The sequence below is a fragment of the Mandrillus leucophaeus genome, unplaced genomic scaffold, assembly GCF_000951045.1.
Source record: "Mandrillus leucophaeus isolate KB7577 unplaced genomic scaffold, Mleu.le_1.0 Scaffold509, whole genome shotgun sequence".
In the NCBI taxonomy this organism is placed as follows: domain Eukaryota; kingdom Metazoa; phylum Chordata; class Mammalia; order Primates; family Cercopithecidae; genus Mandrillus; species Mandrillus leucophaeus.
In genome coordinates, this window is record NW_012105464.1 from 2,024,461 (window position 1) to 2,041,347 (window position 16,887).

The 16,887-nt window shown below is 39.7% G+C and overlaps 1 pseudogene; it reads right to left on the bottom strand.

Moving 5' to 3' along the window:
• Nucleotides 1-13,197: 13,197 nt before the first annotated feature.
• On the bottom strand, nucleotides 13,198-15,979 carry LOC105551144 (annotated as a pseudogene).
• Between the last annotated feature and the right edge of the window lie 908 nt (nucleotides 15,980-16,887).

Sequence of the window (16,887 nt, forward strand, 5' to 3'; positions counted from 1 at the left end):
GTTTAATTTTATCCTGGATATTACCTTCTTAAGAAGAAGTGTCTTTATAGGTTCAAATTACTATTAATCCAAAGGAAAGTAGAGTGAGGGCAACTCAGGTAGATAAAATTGAATGCTGAACAAAATTCTAAGACCTACGAGAGAACAAACTTTACTGAAATATGTTTTGGAGTTACAAGGACTCAAGTAGGTCCCCTGCCCATTTCCCCATGGCAGCCACCGTTTCCACATAGACCAAAGGCTTTCTGCTGCAAGCACCTGTGACTCTCTGCCTCTGGGCTTTCTCTGGTCATAGGAGCCTGCTTGACCTGAAAGGGCAGAGTCCAGCTGGAAATGCCAGGAGTTTGTGCCCCTGGGAGCAGACTTTGATCAATAATTAATCAATGATAAACGAATGAAAATTAATAATATTTCTGCATCCTCGCTCCTTTGGTGGAACCGTTCTGAGGTGTTTTCTCTGTTCTCCCTATGTCCCTAGCAAGATTGAGCTTCTGTTGCCTGCAGTAGTAACCTCAATAGCACATCCTAGATTCGCTTTCTTCCTTTCCTGTGTCTCCTGTAGTCCCATTTCAAATAAACTACCTACACTAAAACTTTGTCTCAAGGTCTGATATGAAAGACACCTACCTGACATCCCTGAACCTTGACATTCAAAAACAATATAGAAAACCCTCCTTCCTACAAAACCAGTGGGCAGAATGGGCCTTGGATCTATGGTTTTAGTTGATTTGTACTAGCCCTCACACTCCATTACGTTATGTTCCTAGATCCACAAGGAGTCTAAATTGAACCTTAAGACTTAGCAGTAACTGAATCAACAGAAAAACAGGAAACAGTTAAAACTTGGTAAATACGAGCCACTATAACCTCTTAAAGTAGGAAACTTACAAACCAAATTAAAAAATTGGGAGAGTCATAAATGGTGGTGGTAAAAGGGACCATAATTATCACTTAAAACTGCTTTAGAATGTTTGAAACATTGTCTACTTGTGCTTTTTCCAAATTTCCCAAAGAAAACCTAAGGTACTCAGCATCATTCTATTTGGGTTTTTTGTTTTTTGTTTTTTGGTTTTTTTTGAGATGGAGTCTCGCTCTGTTGCCCAGGCTGGAGTGCGGTGGCGCAATCTCAGCTCACTGCAAGCTCCGCCTCCCGGGTTCACGCCATTCTCCTGCCTCGGCCTCCCGTGTAGCTGGGACTCCAGGCGCCCGCCTCCGCACCCGGCTAATTTTTTGTATTTTTAGTAGACACGGGGTTTCACCGTGTTAGCCAGGATGGTCTCCATCTCCTGACCTCGTGATCCACCCATCTTGGCCTCCCAAAGTCCTGGGATTACAGGCCTGAGCCACCACGCCCGGCCCCATTCTATTTGTTTTTTTAGATACACTCAGTACAGATGCTCAATACGTTTGTTAATATTGATTATTATATTTTCCCAGCGAAAAACATTGTTAAAATTAAGGGCTTATGTAACACTTCCCAAATTCAATGTCATATAACTTCTGTTTATTTAGTGCTACAAGTTTGTTTGCTGCAGTATCAAATCGAATAAGACAACCAGGAAATTCTAGGCATCATTAAATGACTTAAGGTTTCCACAGGGCCTTTGGGACACCTTGGTGATGTATTTTCAGTGACTTCCTACATAGCATGACAGTAAAAATGATACTTAGAATATCCGAATTGAAAGCATCCACGAACATGATCATGGTCTAAACCTTTAATTTATCACAGAAATTTGCAAATTTTATTTATCTCTTATATTTAGCAGAAAACTACCAAAGAAAATTGTACACAAACCCAGTAACACACAGAGTTCATTGTAGAGACACACATAGTCCAACTTGATCCTTCAATCCAACTTGATTCTTGAGATACACGATGGAACCATGCCCTCCACAAATAGTTTTAAAGACACAGACTTAATAAGCGGTCCACAGAATTTTCATTTCTCTCTTCTAATTATTTCTCTTTTTTTTTTTTTTTTTTTTTCCAAATCCTATTGATTGATCCTGTATAAAGTTTTGTTTTAACGATCCTCCCTTTCTAGGTTGACTGCACCTGCCTTGTTCAGAAAAAGCATGTCTTGATTTCTGTAGCCTGTGACCCTGCAAATACATTCATGGGTTGTTACTGGTTGTTGTTATTATTTTTATTCTATCTGTCATATTCACAAGCTTGTCAATGGTTGCTCATTGCTTATAGAGTAGATCATCTTCTCTACCTGGAAATTCAAAGCATTCAACGATTTACTCCCCATCAATTCAGTGTCTTATCTCCACAGTGTTTCTCCCTCCTCTGTCTCAAAACCAAAACCAGAACTTAGGTCTCACTGAAACTGTTGCCCCATACATTTGCTCGTGCAGTTTTGTTTCTCTAAAGTGCGCTACTGTCTCATGCCTGACCAGCAAAATACCTTACATCTTTCAAAACTCTACTCAAATTATTATTCCAACAGAATGTGTTTTAGATACCTGATGCCTTTCATCTAAGTTAATTTTTTCTTGTTTCTTCCTCTCTGTGCTTTATGCTCTTTTAGTTCTTATCACACTATGACTCATTATCACTTGAGGATAAATATTTCCCACACTTGATCTCTGAGCTCTTAGACGAGAGGTATTTTAGCTTAATCATTTTTTGTATCCATCACATTACCTAGTTCTGTTCCTTTTACACAGCTTTCTTAATGTACATTTCGTTGAAGTGAATTTAGCATATTCATCAAAAATTCTCGATCAGTAGCAGGACAAGTCCTAGAACCTGTCTCCCTATTACTAGTTCAATGTTCTTTCTACCTACCACACTTTCAGAAAACAGCAAAAGCAGCTTCCAGAGGATTACCACAAATTTAAATATGCTTATCAATAGCAGGATTCATAAGCAGCTAAAGTAGGCTTGAGAAAATGTCCTACTTATTTGGTTTCTTTGACTTCCCCAGCTAGGCTACAATCTCAGGATGAAATGAGCTCATAGTTCTGCCTTGGTGGTTACAGCAATTCTCTCATCATTGCCCTTTCCATTCAGCCACCAAGCACTTTCACACTCACATGTGCATAGAATTCAAATAGCCAGTCTTGTCTGGATTCTTGGATACTTTTGTTGTTGTCAGACACTTCCCTCTGAATAGCCTCTTCTGATCCATGCCTTGACATTCCACCTGGCTTTTGATTTTTTAGTTGACTTGACATTGTCTTCCAGTTTTCATTGTTCTTTAATATCACACCGTGGGTTATTCCCAGCACCCCACATTCCTTCAGGAGGAGAGATGACACATTAAGAAGAGGGAGGCATCCTAACTTTGCATCATACACAAAAATTATATAATTATTAGAGACCTAGTTAAGAATTATTGATATATCAAACCATTTATTAAGCCAACAAATATCAATCATACCTCTATTTACCTCTCCACCATAAAATTATTTTGGGGTTGCTTAAGAAGCTCTTTGATGGTCAGGGAAATTGCCTAATAAAAGCATGAAGAAGAATGATACAGTTTGAATATTTGTCCTAACCCAAATCTCAGGTTGAATTGTAATCCTCACTGTTGGAGGTGGGGCCTGGCGGGAGGTGTTTGGGTCATGGGAGCAGATCCCTCATGACTTGCTGCTGTCGTCATGATAGTGAGTGATTTCTCATGACATCTAGTTGTTTCCAGGTGTGTGGCACCTTGCCCCTTTTGCATGCTCCTGCTTTTATTATGTGACGTGACTGCTCCCTCTTTGCCTTCTGTTATGAATATCAGCTTCCTGAGGCCTCCCCAGAAGCTGAGCACATGCCAACACCATGCTTCCTGTACAGCCTGCAGAACAATGAGCCAATTAAACCATTTTCTTTATAAAGTACTCAATCTCAGGTATTCCTTTATATCAATACAAGAATGGCTTAATACAGGATATTGGCATAGAGGAGTGGTACTTTGTTGTAAAGATAGCTGAAAATGTGGAAGCAGCTTTGAAACTGGGTAATGGGCAGAGGTTGGAAAAGTTTGGAGGGCTCAGAAGAAGACAGGAAGATAAGGAAAAGTTTGGAACTTCCTAGAGACTGATTAAGCAATAGTAACCAAAATGCTGATAGTGATAGGGAAAGTGAAGGCCAGGCTGAGAAAGTCTCAGGTGGAAATGAGGAACTTATTGGGAACTAGAGCAAAGGTCACACATGTTATGCCTTAGCAAAGAACTTGGCTGCATTCTGTTCATGCCCTAGCAATCTGTGAAAATTTGAACTGCAAAGTGATGATTTAGGAAACCTTGTGGAAGAAATTTCTAAGCAGCAAAGCATTCATGGTATAGCCTGGCTGTTGCTAACATCCCATCTCAATGTGGGAGCAAATATAAAGTTGGAATTTATATTTAGATGGGAAGCAAGGCATTGAAGTTCGAAAAGTTTGCAAGCTAGCCCTGTGGGAAAGAGAGGAAAAGCTTTTTCAGGAGAAGAATTCAAGCAGGCCATGGAGTAACTATTTGCTAGAGAAATTTGCATAACTAAAAGGGAGCCAAGTGCTAATATCCAAGGCAGTGGCAAAATGGCCTTGAAGGCATTTCAGAAACCTCTGTGGCAACCCCTCCCATCAAAGGCCCAGAGTACTAGGCGGGAAGAAATGTTTTGTGGACCTGGTGCCGGGCCCTGCTTCCCTGCACGGCCTTGAGACACCACTTCCCATATCCCAGCTGCTCCAGCCCTAAGCAGAGCTCAAGGGACCTGGGTACAGCTCTAGCCATCACTTTGGAGAATACAAGCAGTAAGTCTTGGTAGCTTCCACACGGTCTTAAGCCTGCATGTGCACAGAGTGCAAGAGTTAATGAGGCTGGGCCTCCACCTAAATTTCAGAGGATATATGAAAAAATCCGGGTGCCCAGGAAGAAGCCTGCTGTAGCGGTGGTGCCCTCATAAAGAACCTCTACTAAGGCAGTGTGGAGGGAAAATGTGGGGTTGGAACCCCCCAACAGAGTCCCCACTGGAGCTCTGACTGGTGGTGCTGTGAGAAGGGGGCTACCATTCTCCAGACCCCAGAATAGCATATCCACTAGCAACTTGCACACTGCTCCTGGAAAAGCTGCAGGCATGCAACTCCAACTCGTGAGAACAGCTCTGGGGACTGAACTCTGCAAAGCCACAGGGGAAGAACAAGCCCAGGGCCTTGGAATTCCACCTCTTCACCAGTGTGCCCTGGATGTGGGACATGGAGTCAAGAATTATTTTGCATGTTTAAGATTTAATAACTGCCCTGCTGGGTTTCAGACTTCTATTGGCCCTGTAGCCATTTTCTTTTGACTGATTTCTCCCTTTTGGAATGGGAATATTTAACTAATGCCTATATTCCCATTGTATCTTGGAAGTAACTGACTTGTTTTTATTTTACAGGCTCATAGGTGGAAGGGACTTTCCTTGTCTCAGATGAAACTTTGGACTTTGGACCTTTGAGTTAGTGCTGCAACAAGTAAAGACTTTGGGGCACTGTTGGGAGGATGTAATTGTATTGTAATCCTCAATATTGGAGGTGGAGCCTGCTGAGAGGTGTTCGGGTCATGGGGGCAGATCCCTTATGGCTTGATGCTTAGTGAGTGAGCTCTCACGAGATCTGGTTGTTTGAAAGTGTGTGACACCTCCCCCATCTCTCTCTCTCTCTCTCTCTCTCTCTCTCTCTTTTTCTCTCTCTCTCTTTTTCTCTCTCTCTCCCTCTCTCTCATTCACTCCTGCTTTTGCCATGTGATGTGCCGGTACCCCTGTGCCTTCACCATGATTATAAGCTTCCTGAGGACTCCTCAGAAGCTCAGCAGATGCCAGCATCATGCCTCCTGTAAAGCTTGCAGAACCATAAGCCAATTAACTTCTTTCCTTTATAAATTACCCAGTCCCAGGTATTTCTTTATCGCAATGCAAGAACAGCTTAATAAAAAGGAGTATTTCATTTTCTATATGAAAATGTGAGAGAAAGACCCAGAAGCCTTAACATCTTTGACTACAACAAAAACAAGGTAGAAATCCGGACAAAACAATGGTAAAAAAGTGAACTTCTAACTTTAATCTTTTGAATTATAAGAGATATCCTCAGGGTACACCTTCCTGGTATTTGACACCATCTCATTTAAAAGTCCTTTCTTTACTGTACATTATGGAAACAATATATATTATATACACACACACACACACACACACAAAATACATACATAATCTTAATTTGGGAAAATCTCACTCTTTTTTTACTGTATCTGGTCTTTCTTCTTCTAATTTGGTGATACCCTGTGAACCTGTGTCTTGAGTAATCTTCCTAGCTCGCTCTTGCCAAGAGAGCAATACATTCTGCTTGCTCTTATGAGCCCTGGTGGTAGTTTCATTTTTATCTAACACTAATGAACGCTTCTATACATACGCCAATAAGTGATTATTATATAGACAATAGATGATGAATTTTCAGTCATGTTGCATTGAAGAGAGCACAGGGAATTTAGATAAGTTAATTGGTATTGATGTATATGTTCTAAAAGTGACTTTATCACATGTATAACTAAGAGTCCTGAGAGGATGAATAAACAATCCCTACACTGTTGCTACATGTTCAAAACACATTTTTTTTTTTTACTTCTTTGCTCTTTTATAAAGGGAACATGAACAAGTTATTCTTGAATTCCGAAGCAGCCCATTGGAATGAATGATGTGGGACAATCTGACCAAATTCAAGTAGATAATTCTGGCAGTAAATGAAAGAATAATTAAATCAATACCACAATTCCATAAAGATGGAATCTTCCCTTGGACTTAGAAGATGATCCTGGATTACTTTCTTCACAAGAAGAGATTAGAAGTACATGCTATTCAAGGTGATATTTATTATTTATTCTTTCTATTTAAGCTATCAAGAAGACATAAAGGGCAAGGTCATAGTGTCAGACTCTCCCCTCTCCTGCCCCATCAATTTGTGGACTATTTTAACATTCAAAAGATTTGAAATTAGATCAGAAGATGAAACTTTTCCTTTGGCAGTCTTTTTTATTTTCAATTTCTTGTAAAAGCTTTTTTTCCAGAATGTCCATCTTTACACAGTTATGATTATAACTCCTATGGTAACTTTTAGGGCAAAATCAATAAGACCTCTTAAAATTCTGCAAGAAAGACCAGTTTTGTTTTATTCAATTTTACTCATAATACAAAGGCATTGGGAAAGGATTCAGTGAGAATAAACTTACATTGTGTACTTTCAGATATTTCTTAGTCCAACACTGTGGCTCTAAAATGGCATCAAACCGATTCAGAGACTAAAGCAGTTATGTGGGAAACAGTAATTATAAAGAGATCTAACAATGTCCTAATATCCTCATAATTCTTCCCTAACTCTTAGAGAACAAAAAACATGTTCATAGTTTCATATTAAAAATGCAGTCTGAAGAAAAAAAAAAAAAACTAAGATGTTTTACTTGGGTTTCTTATTTGAGGATCATAAATTGCCCCTTAGTATGTGAATTCTCTGAAGAATGGAAGATAGGCTGGGCGCAGTGGCCCACACCTGTAATCCCAGCACATTGGGAGGTGGAGATGGGTGGATCACCTGAGGTCAGGAGATCAAGACCAGCCTGGCCAACATGGCGAAACCCCATCTCGATTGAAAATACAAAACAAAATTAGCTGGGCATGATGGCAGGAGCCTATAATCACAGCTACTCAGGAGGCTGGGGCAGGATAATCCCTTGAACCCGGGAGGCAGAAGTTGTAGTGAGCGAGATCACGCCACTGCACTCCAGCTTGGGCAACAGAGCGAGACTCAGTCTAAAAAAAAAAAAAAAAAATGAATGGAAGATGAAATTTTTGGGGGAATTGGAAAGTTCCACATGAATCTGACATTGCACTTACACAAAATACATATGCAAATTTGAAAGATGATTGTATAATCTCCAAAGCTGGGTCAAATAGTTATCAATTTACTTATGAGTTTTTGCCTTTTCTTAGGAAACGGATGTTGAGTACCACTCAGAGCTAGTTTCTGTACTCCATCCTAAGATAAAAAGATAAATGAATCCTGATCAAAACTTTCTTGCAAGTGCTTCTTGAATGGTAAAGAAAGCAGGTGTAAGCTGGTAGTTTCCATGCATGTGGAAAGTGCTGTGATTGGGAGCTTGGTGTGGAAGCCCAGAGGTAGAAATCTGGCAGAGAAGACAGAAAAGGCTTCAAGTTGGAGTTTTCCAACTATAGAAGAGGAGTAACAAGAGGAAACAACTTGAGCTAGGAGGAGGAACATGTGAAAACATGGCCAGTCTCAAGAGTAGGAAGAAGTGACTGAAGTTCAGAAAAACAGTGTAGGGGGTGACGAAAAAGGTGGGAACAAATGTAAGTAAGAACAATTGACCTTAAGGTGACTCACATTCTTAGTTCAGGGACTACATGAAATAAAAATGTAAGAAGATGAGCTCAAATTTGAATATACTATTCTTAGGCAAATATATGGCATTTGTATTGAAATGACCAGTTAGCAGACAGATATATTTATATGGAACATAGAATAGGAATTTGATTTTGATGTAAATGTTATGACTCATTGGTTAATTCTTTGTCAAAAACAAATCTGTACGAGGCAATGCTTAGACAAAGTTTATTTTAAAAATAGTAGTTCTCAAACTTTAATGTGCATTATAATTATCTCAGTTGATTACAAATGCAGATTTATAATATTCACATTCTCTCATTCTGATTCAGTATTTTGGAAGCTAGATTCAAGAATGTATGTTTTAACACATGCTCCAGATGATTCCAAGGTTCACACGTTAAGAAAAAATCTTGAGTAAGAGAAACAAGGCATGAAAACAACCTGGAAAAATGAAAACCTTTGAATAGCAACAAGCATAGAAATGAAAAAGAGGTGGTATACGCTGAGAAGAAACTAGTTAGAAAGAGATATGTGTGGATCTTCATCCTCAGGTGGGAGTACTCCAGTCTCAGGTGGGAGTACTCCAGTCAAGGGTGCTGTCCCCACTGAGCCAACCACAGCAAGGCATAGGTCCCAGAGAAAAGACTGGACAATGTGGAATAATTACCCACTGGGAATAAAAGCTTAAGGGGAAGCCATGGATTGAATGTGCTTGGCAACTTCTGCCTAGATTTTAGAGGATGTATCAGATAGCTTGGGTGCCCCGGCAGAAGCCTGACACAGGAACAAACTTCACAGAAAGCCTCTCCTAGGGTAGTACCTAGTGAACCCTTGGAAGCAGGTCTTCTCCCCTTCAGACCCGAGAATTATAGAACCACCAGCAGCATGCAACCCCAGCCTGGAAAAGCGATAGGCATTCAACTCCTGTTAATGTTAGCAGCCACATGGATTGCACCCAGCAAAAGGAGGGGCTGCCCCTGGCCTTGGGAGCCCACCCCTTATACCAGTGTGCCCAAGATGTAGGATATGATGTTAATGGTGATTATTTTAGAACTTTAAGATTTAATGCCTATCTTGCTGGGTTTCAACTTATGTGGGGCCTGTTTCCAGTTTCCTTTGGCCTATTTCTCCCTTTTAGAATCATATCTTGGAAGTAAGCAATATGATTTTGATTTTACAGGCTCATAGCTGTAAGGAACTTTCCTTGAGTCTTAGGACTTTGGACTTTGGAATTTTGAATTGATGCTGGAACATGTTAAGACTTTTGGGGACCATTGGAGACCACTGAGATGAAATGATTGTATTTTGTCTGTGAGAAACAGATGAGATTTAGGGTATCGGGGGCAGAATGCTATGCTTTGGATATTTGACTCTCCAAGTGTTGAAATCTGATCTCAGTATTGGGGATGGGTGCCTAATGGGAGGTGTTCAGGTCATGGGGCAGATCCCTCATGACTGGCTTCATGCAGTCCTTGTGGTAATGAGTGAATTCACTCTCTATTAGTTCTCATAAGAACTTCTTGTTAAAAAGAAGGTGGCACATGCCTTCCCTCTCTCTCTCACTTCCTCTCTTGCCATGTAATCTGCGGCTGCACATTCTGGCTGTCTTTTACCTTTCACCATGAGTGAAAGTGCTTAAAACCCTCACCAGAAGCAGATGCTGGTGCCGTGATTTTTGTACAGTCAGCAGAACCATGAGCCTAAAACACTTCTTTATATATTACCCAGCCTCAGGTATTTCTTTATTACAGTACAAATGTACTAAGACAAGACTGGAAGAATTTGGAAGACCAGGATAGAAAAAGCCTAATTGATATGAGGGGTGATATGAGCCTAGATAGAGCATGAAGGGTGATGCTGGCATGGGCTTAGAAGAGAAGAACCTTAGAGAAAGTCTGAAATGTCTTAGAGATTACATAATGTGTCATGATCAGAATGTTGGTAGACGTATGGATAGTAAAAGTCATTCTGATGTAGTCTCAGACAGAAAGGCGAAGGAAGTATTGGAGATTTGAGTTATGACCATTCTTTCTATAATGTTGCAAATAACTTGGCTGAATTTGTCCCTGGCCAAAGGCTTTATAGAAGGCAGAATTTAAGAGCAATGAAGTATGATATCTGGTGGCAGAAGAAATTCTAAGTAAAATACGGAAAGACCGCATGACTACTTTTAACCTAACAGAGTAAGATGCAAATAGAGAGAAATTATTTAAAGATGAAGTTTACAACTAAAAGGGAAGAAGAATGGAAAAATTTGAAGAATTCACAGCCTTACCATGTAAAGAGCGAAAAAGGTGTCTTTAGGAAAGCAAACCAAGGATGTGGCCAAGAGACCATTTTCTAAAGAGATGAATATGGATTAAAAGAATCCAGGTGTTATTCACAAAGAGAATGGGAGGATGACCTTCAAGGTATTTCAGAGATCCTTGAGGCAAGCTAGGACCTTGAGGGCAAGGTTTCCAGGGAGGCACAAACAAGACCGCAGCATTCACTGCCCTGAGCCACCTCAAGTCTGCTCCCTGCATTCCAGTGCAATGTTCATTGACTTCTCTACCTTTGGTTCAAGTTATCCCACGTGTGGCTTATGCTGCTGCTCCAGAGGGCACAAAGGGTAAGCCTTGGTGATATGTACATGGTGCTGACTCCAAAGACATGTGGAGTGTATGAGCTGTAAGGCTGTATGACTTGCATCAAGATTTTAAGTGATATAGCAGACACTCTTGACATCAAGGCAGACTTGTTGCTGGGGTGGAGCCACCACAGAGATCCCCTAATAGGGTAATACTGAGCACCAATATGGAGTCAGGGTAGCCACAGAGAGCTTGCACTATAGCAATACCTAGTGGAGCTGAGAGAAAAAGGCCACCCAGAGATCCCAGAACTGTAGGGCCACTAGCATTCAACTCAAGCCTGGGAAAGGTGCGGGTAGGAAACTCCAACTTGTTAGAGCTACTGTGTGAACTGAGCCCAGCAAAGTCATAGGGGCAGGTCTGGCTGAGACACTGGAGACCCAATCCCAGCTGCATTATGCCACAGATGTGGAACATGGAGTCAAAGGAGATTATTCTCCAGCTTTAAGACTTCATGTTGTCTTTTCTGCGGTGTTTTGGACTTACTTGAAACCAGTTACTTCTTTCTTCTTGCCTATTTCTTACTTTTGGAATGGGAATGTCTATCTCATGCATGTCCCACCATTGCATTTTTAAAGCATGTCACTTGTTAGTTTTGCAGGTTTACTGCTGGAGGGGAATTAGTCTTAGGATGAGTCATGTTTTGAGTCTCACCCATATCTTACTTAAATGAGACATTGGTCTTTGGTGTTTTGAATTAATGCTGGAACAAGTCAAAGCTTTGAGGACTATTGGGATAGAATGAATATATGTTGCACTGGGAAAATAATATAAACTTTTGGTGGCGAGAGGCAAAATGCTATGGTTTGATCGTGTCCCTTATAATTAATGTGTTATAAAATTAATCCCCAATGCAACAGTGTTGAGAGATGAGACCTTTAAGAGATGATTAGGCCCTGAGGGCTCTGCTCTCATAAATGGGTTAATGTCATTATGGCAGGAGTGGATTAGTCATTGAGGGAATGGGTCACTGAAAAAATAGATGAGTTCAGCCCCCTTCCTCCCTCTCTGACCCTTCCACCTTCCACCATGGGATGATACAGCAAGAAGGCTCTCACAAGATCTGACCTCTCAATCTTGGACTTCCTACCTTCCAGAACTGTAAGAAATAAATCTCCAGCTTTCTTTAAATAATCAGTCTGTGGTATTATGTTATAGCAACACAAAATGAACTAAAGCCAGGGGTATTGTAAGGAACTTAAGGAAAGTTTTGAGTTCTAACTAACTTCCCAGTAAATACAATATTGAACTTTATCTTCAGGAAATTGAAAAATGGCATTCATTTAGCGTCTTGCTTTTAACCAAAGTGAGTATTGTAAGTGTTTGTTTGTAACAAATTCTTTATTCTTTTTTTTTGTTTCCAAAACTGTCTTCATTTTGCCCTTCCTTTCAAATTACACTTTTGCTGGAATATAGAATTCTGGGTTCATAAATAATTTTCATCTCAATACTTTCAAGCTTTTACCCCATTTTCTGTGGTTTTTCTTGTTGATAGTGAGAAATCTAGAATGCCAAATTACTAACTTTTAGGTAGCCATTTTAACTTTTAAGACTTTTTTATTATTGATTTCCTAAAATTTTTCTATTACATATGCAGAAATTGATCTAATTATGTTTATTATTATTATTTTATTCTGATTGTTACTTAAAATGCACTATTCATTTAATACAGGCATTTCTCTTCAACATCTGAAAAATAGCTAATATTATATTGAATATTTATTCCCTGCCATTGTCTACTTCTCTGTATTCTGGAACAGAGATTACAGGAGATTAGTGCCTGAAGTTTTAGTGTAAACGATCTCAATAAATCTTGTGAGAATCTTAAATGCTTGCACATATATTTTCCATCTTTCATTGCTTTGCTGTGTGGTAAGTGAAGTGTTCAGTGCTATCCTCCAAGGCACTGTTTATCCTGTTTATTAATTACTTTCTGTTTTGATATTATTATTTCTCATATTTTGATTCGATTATTTTTATTTTTTATTCCTCCCTTTAAATGAGCACAGTAAAGCCGTGATATTTTATTGGTAACCTGCTTAGAATTGTAAAAGTTATTTTATTTGGCCCAGCCATACCGCCTAGGACAAAAGTTGCATACAATTCTAATCTCATCTAGATGTGTTCTTATAAATGGTATATAAAAAAAATCTTCAACATCCTACATATGATCCACTCAGTGTGAAGCATATCAGAGCTGGACATGACATTTATGTCCTTGATGGGCCTGGATTATCCAGGTCCTTTACCTTGTCTTTCCTAACCAGCCAATGTTCTGTGATATATGCTTTCTCCAGGACATAAAACTCAAAGTAAGCCTTTATTCCCAATCTCAGCATTTCCAACATGGTCAAAGCCTGATGAATGGTTGACTTTTGTGTAGACCTGTCCAGAGTGGTAGTAACACATCTTGTACATGAGGCAGTTGAGCAGTGCTGGCGAACCCTTATGGCCCACACAGAATTCCCCAACTGGAGTACAATAGTCATTCTCTTTGATATATTTTCTTGTGTTTGTGCTACCTCCAATCTGGACCACCCAAAGAAACTCATTGATATCATCATAGCAATACTCAGTGAAGTCTCCAACAATGACCTCATGCTTTCTCATGATCTCATAGGGTTTTCGAAACTCTGTGGATACCATTGCCTGAACTACTCAAGAAATATTGGTATTATTTCATGTGTTATTGTCCACAAAAATTGTCCAGTTCACCTTAGCTATAATCTGGTAGCTATGATCCCAACATAATATGACCTTTGCATCCTCTGGAGTATTGTGAAAAAGCCAATAATATGCTTCTCAGTAGTCATCAGAAATAATGCTACTGTCATATCCACCCAAGGCATAGAGGGTGAAGGAAGAAGAGAAGGCCTTACTGTTCACCCAGGATTGAGTAAAAAGTATAGGGGATGAGAAAGAAAGCCAAAATGGACTAAGGCCATTTTGGCATTAATATCATCCCACTTGCTGCTTCATTCTAAATCAGGTAGGTGGAATCCTGTTGCTTTTCTTGTCTGGATGACTTATGTCCAGTTTCTTCCCATATGTGGACAACATTTGGGAGACTCCAGTGCTGGAAAGAATGTACACAACAGGCGCCAATACTAGCATTAGATGCACCATTACAGCTTAAAAGTGCACACTGGTCACACCATACATGATGTTAAACCTCTGAGCATCAAACAAGTTGCTAAAGCAGGAATAGAGGCCAATTAGAAACATAAGGACAAGGAAATGCAAGTTAAAATAGTATGAGGATCAAGTCATGGCTGATGCTCAGACACAGAAGCGATGATGGGGATGTTGGTCTTAGCATAAGGATACAGCAGTGAGTAGAAATGCCATGTCCAAGGAGGGATTTTTTTCTGTTAGCATGAAGAGAGCTCCCATAGTGAGAAGGATAAGGCCTACCAGAGAGAGGACACTCTGGAAAAGAACTTCAATTTGCTGTGGATTCAACTTACACAGGTAATCCAGAAAGGCATGGATATGGCCGAGACCAAAAACCCCAATGGTTTCCATGCACTCTGATGAAAAGACAGGCTGGAAAGCCACAGAACAGGTCTGCATAGAAAGAATAGTGCCCAGGCAGTAAACAGTACAGCAGGCCATGTAGATCCAGTGGGAGAAACAGCCTGTGAGCATCAGCACCGGTAGACGGAGAGGGATCAAGTTGATCAGGAACACAACATCTCCCCATGAAGAGTCCATGTAGAAGTAAGCAAGGGCACACTTAGCCTCCAATAGATACAACCAGTCTTTACTGCCTTGATCCACATATTGTAGGTGAGTAGGATGCAAAAGATGGCAATCCCTTCCTTACCATACGAGCCAGTCACAGATTGGAAGATATATGTGGGAACCATAGCAAACACAGCAGCAAAAGGAAGCCCAGTGCCTACATCCTTGAGCTCTTTCGTAAGGTGGCAATGACAATAATGATGAAGGAGGAGACACACAGACATTCTGAATGTCCATGGTGATTTGGAAAAATTGGAGTATGTGGTAGATTGCAGCAGGGGTGATAATTAAGCCTGGGTAAATTGTTCCTCCAATGATTCATCCCAATGACGACTAGGCTCTCCAATCACATAAGCTATAGAATTTATAAAACTCTTCCTTAGCCAGAAACCTGGTAGTCTGATAACTAAAGTGTGGCTTAACCTTATAGATAACACTTTAAAATCTCAGGACAGCAAAGAGACAGCTGGAGAAAGAACATAGTGGCCACTGACATAATGAGAAGCTTCAGAAGTGTGTTCTGCCTTCTCATAGGACAACCACAAAAATCCATCCAGCCTTAGTCATCTTGACATCAATGGGTGGCAACAGACAACACTCAGCTGGCCAGAATTCCTAAGCAATCCCCTAGGCTCCCTCAGCGATCTATTCAGCGGTGCGCCCAACCCTGGCAACCTGATTATTTTTAATATTCATATTTTATATATGTAACTTGTTTAATACTTTCTTGTTCATTTCTGAATGTTATGCTTTAATCTCTTTGAGTATACCAACCAAATTTATTATAAAATATTTGTCAAATTATTTCATACAATTAACATCATCGAGAGGCAATCCTGTTCTGTATTTAGTTGGTTATATTTTTACTTTTAAAAGTTAATTTATTTTTTAATTGACAAAATGTTTATATATTTATCCTGCACAACATGTTGTTTTGAAATATGTATGCATTGTAAAACAGCTACATTGAGCTAATTAACATACATTTTCTCACATACTTATTTTTCATGGCAAGAACGCTTAAAATGTTGATTGTATTTCTTAGCTTTAGATTTCTTCATGCATTTTAGAATTGTGGATCACAGGCTTATTTGAGGGGAACATATTTTTTGCTTTGCATTGCTTTATTTTTCTTTAATTCCCTTGTCTCCCTCCTCCCTGACAAGAAGTTATGAGGCTATTTTATAATCAAGGTTTGTGCCTCCTCCCTGGTAGGGATATGAAGGATTTACAAGACTGGTGACTGAGCCTCAGGCAGCCCTGTCCTGAGGCTATGCCAGTATCCTCAGGCTTATGTTGCCTGGAAACCCCACAAAAATTGTAGCCTCAGGCACCAGTTGTCAGTATATTTTCACCCTACTTTTATTAATCATAAGCTCCTGGATTTAAGCAGTGAGGCCAACTTTATTTCTCCATTTTACACGGATCTGTAGTCCTTCCCACCAGCTAGGAGATGAAGTTGTAGCTTCTATTGCCTGCTTTGGAATATAGTACTTCAGCTCCATTAACCACTTCAGCCTTCTATTTTTGTCTCTGGTCTATGAAAATGTTTATCTTGTCAAGTCTCTTTGATTATTTATTTTTATAGTGTATCCATCTTTGCCAAATTTGTAGAGCAGAAGGGGTTACATCAAAGAAGAAACAGAGCATGCCATTTTTACTGGTGTCTCTGGGTTCATTTTAACTCATATTAGTGATTTGTCAGTGTGATTCGTAAAGGAAATCCAACCACTTTGAAGTAAAAATTACTATGGAGTATCCAGTAGTTTAAAAATATAGATGATAATCGATTACTAAAATTCTTTCTGCTCTGTTTCAAGAGGTGCTTAGCATTTAAAGAGTTATCTAAAACTGCAATTCAATCAACTAGTTAAGGATATTGGAATGGTTCCTCCTCATCAGCTATCACTGATAAGAGCCTCAGTGTCTACATTTTAGTGGTGGTTATGTAATTTTTATACCCTTTTCTGCAAGAGTGAAAAAATTTACACTGAATATCAGGTTGTTGAATCTTTGTATCTTTGCTCGTACATTAACATGTACCTGAGTGAAGGTCCGAAGTACTCTGTTTTTAAGCCCGAAAATGTTATGTTTTATTGAGCTTTAAGCTGAAGGTCTTATTTTAAAAAATTATACCTACAAGGAAACAATCATTT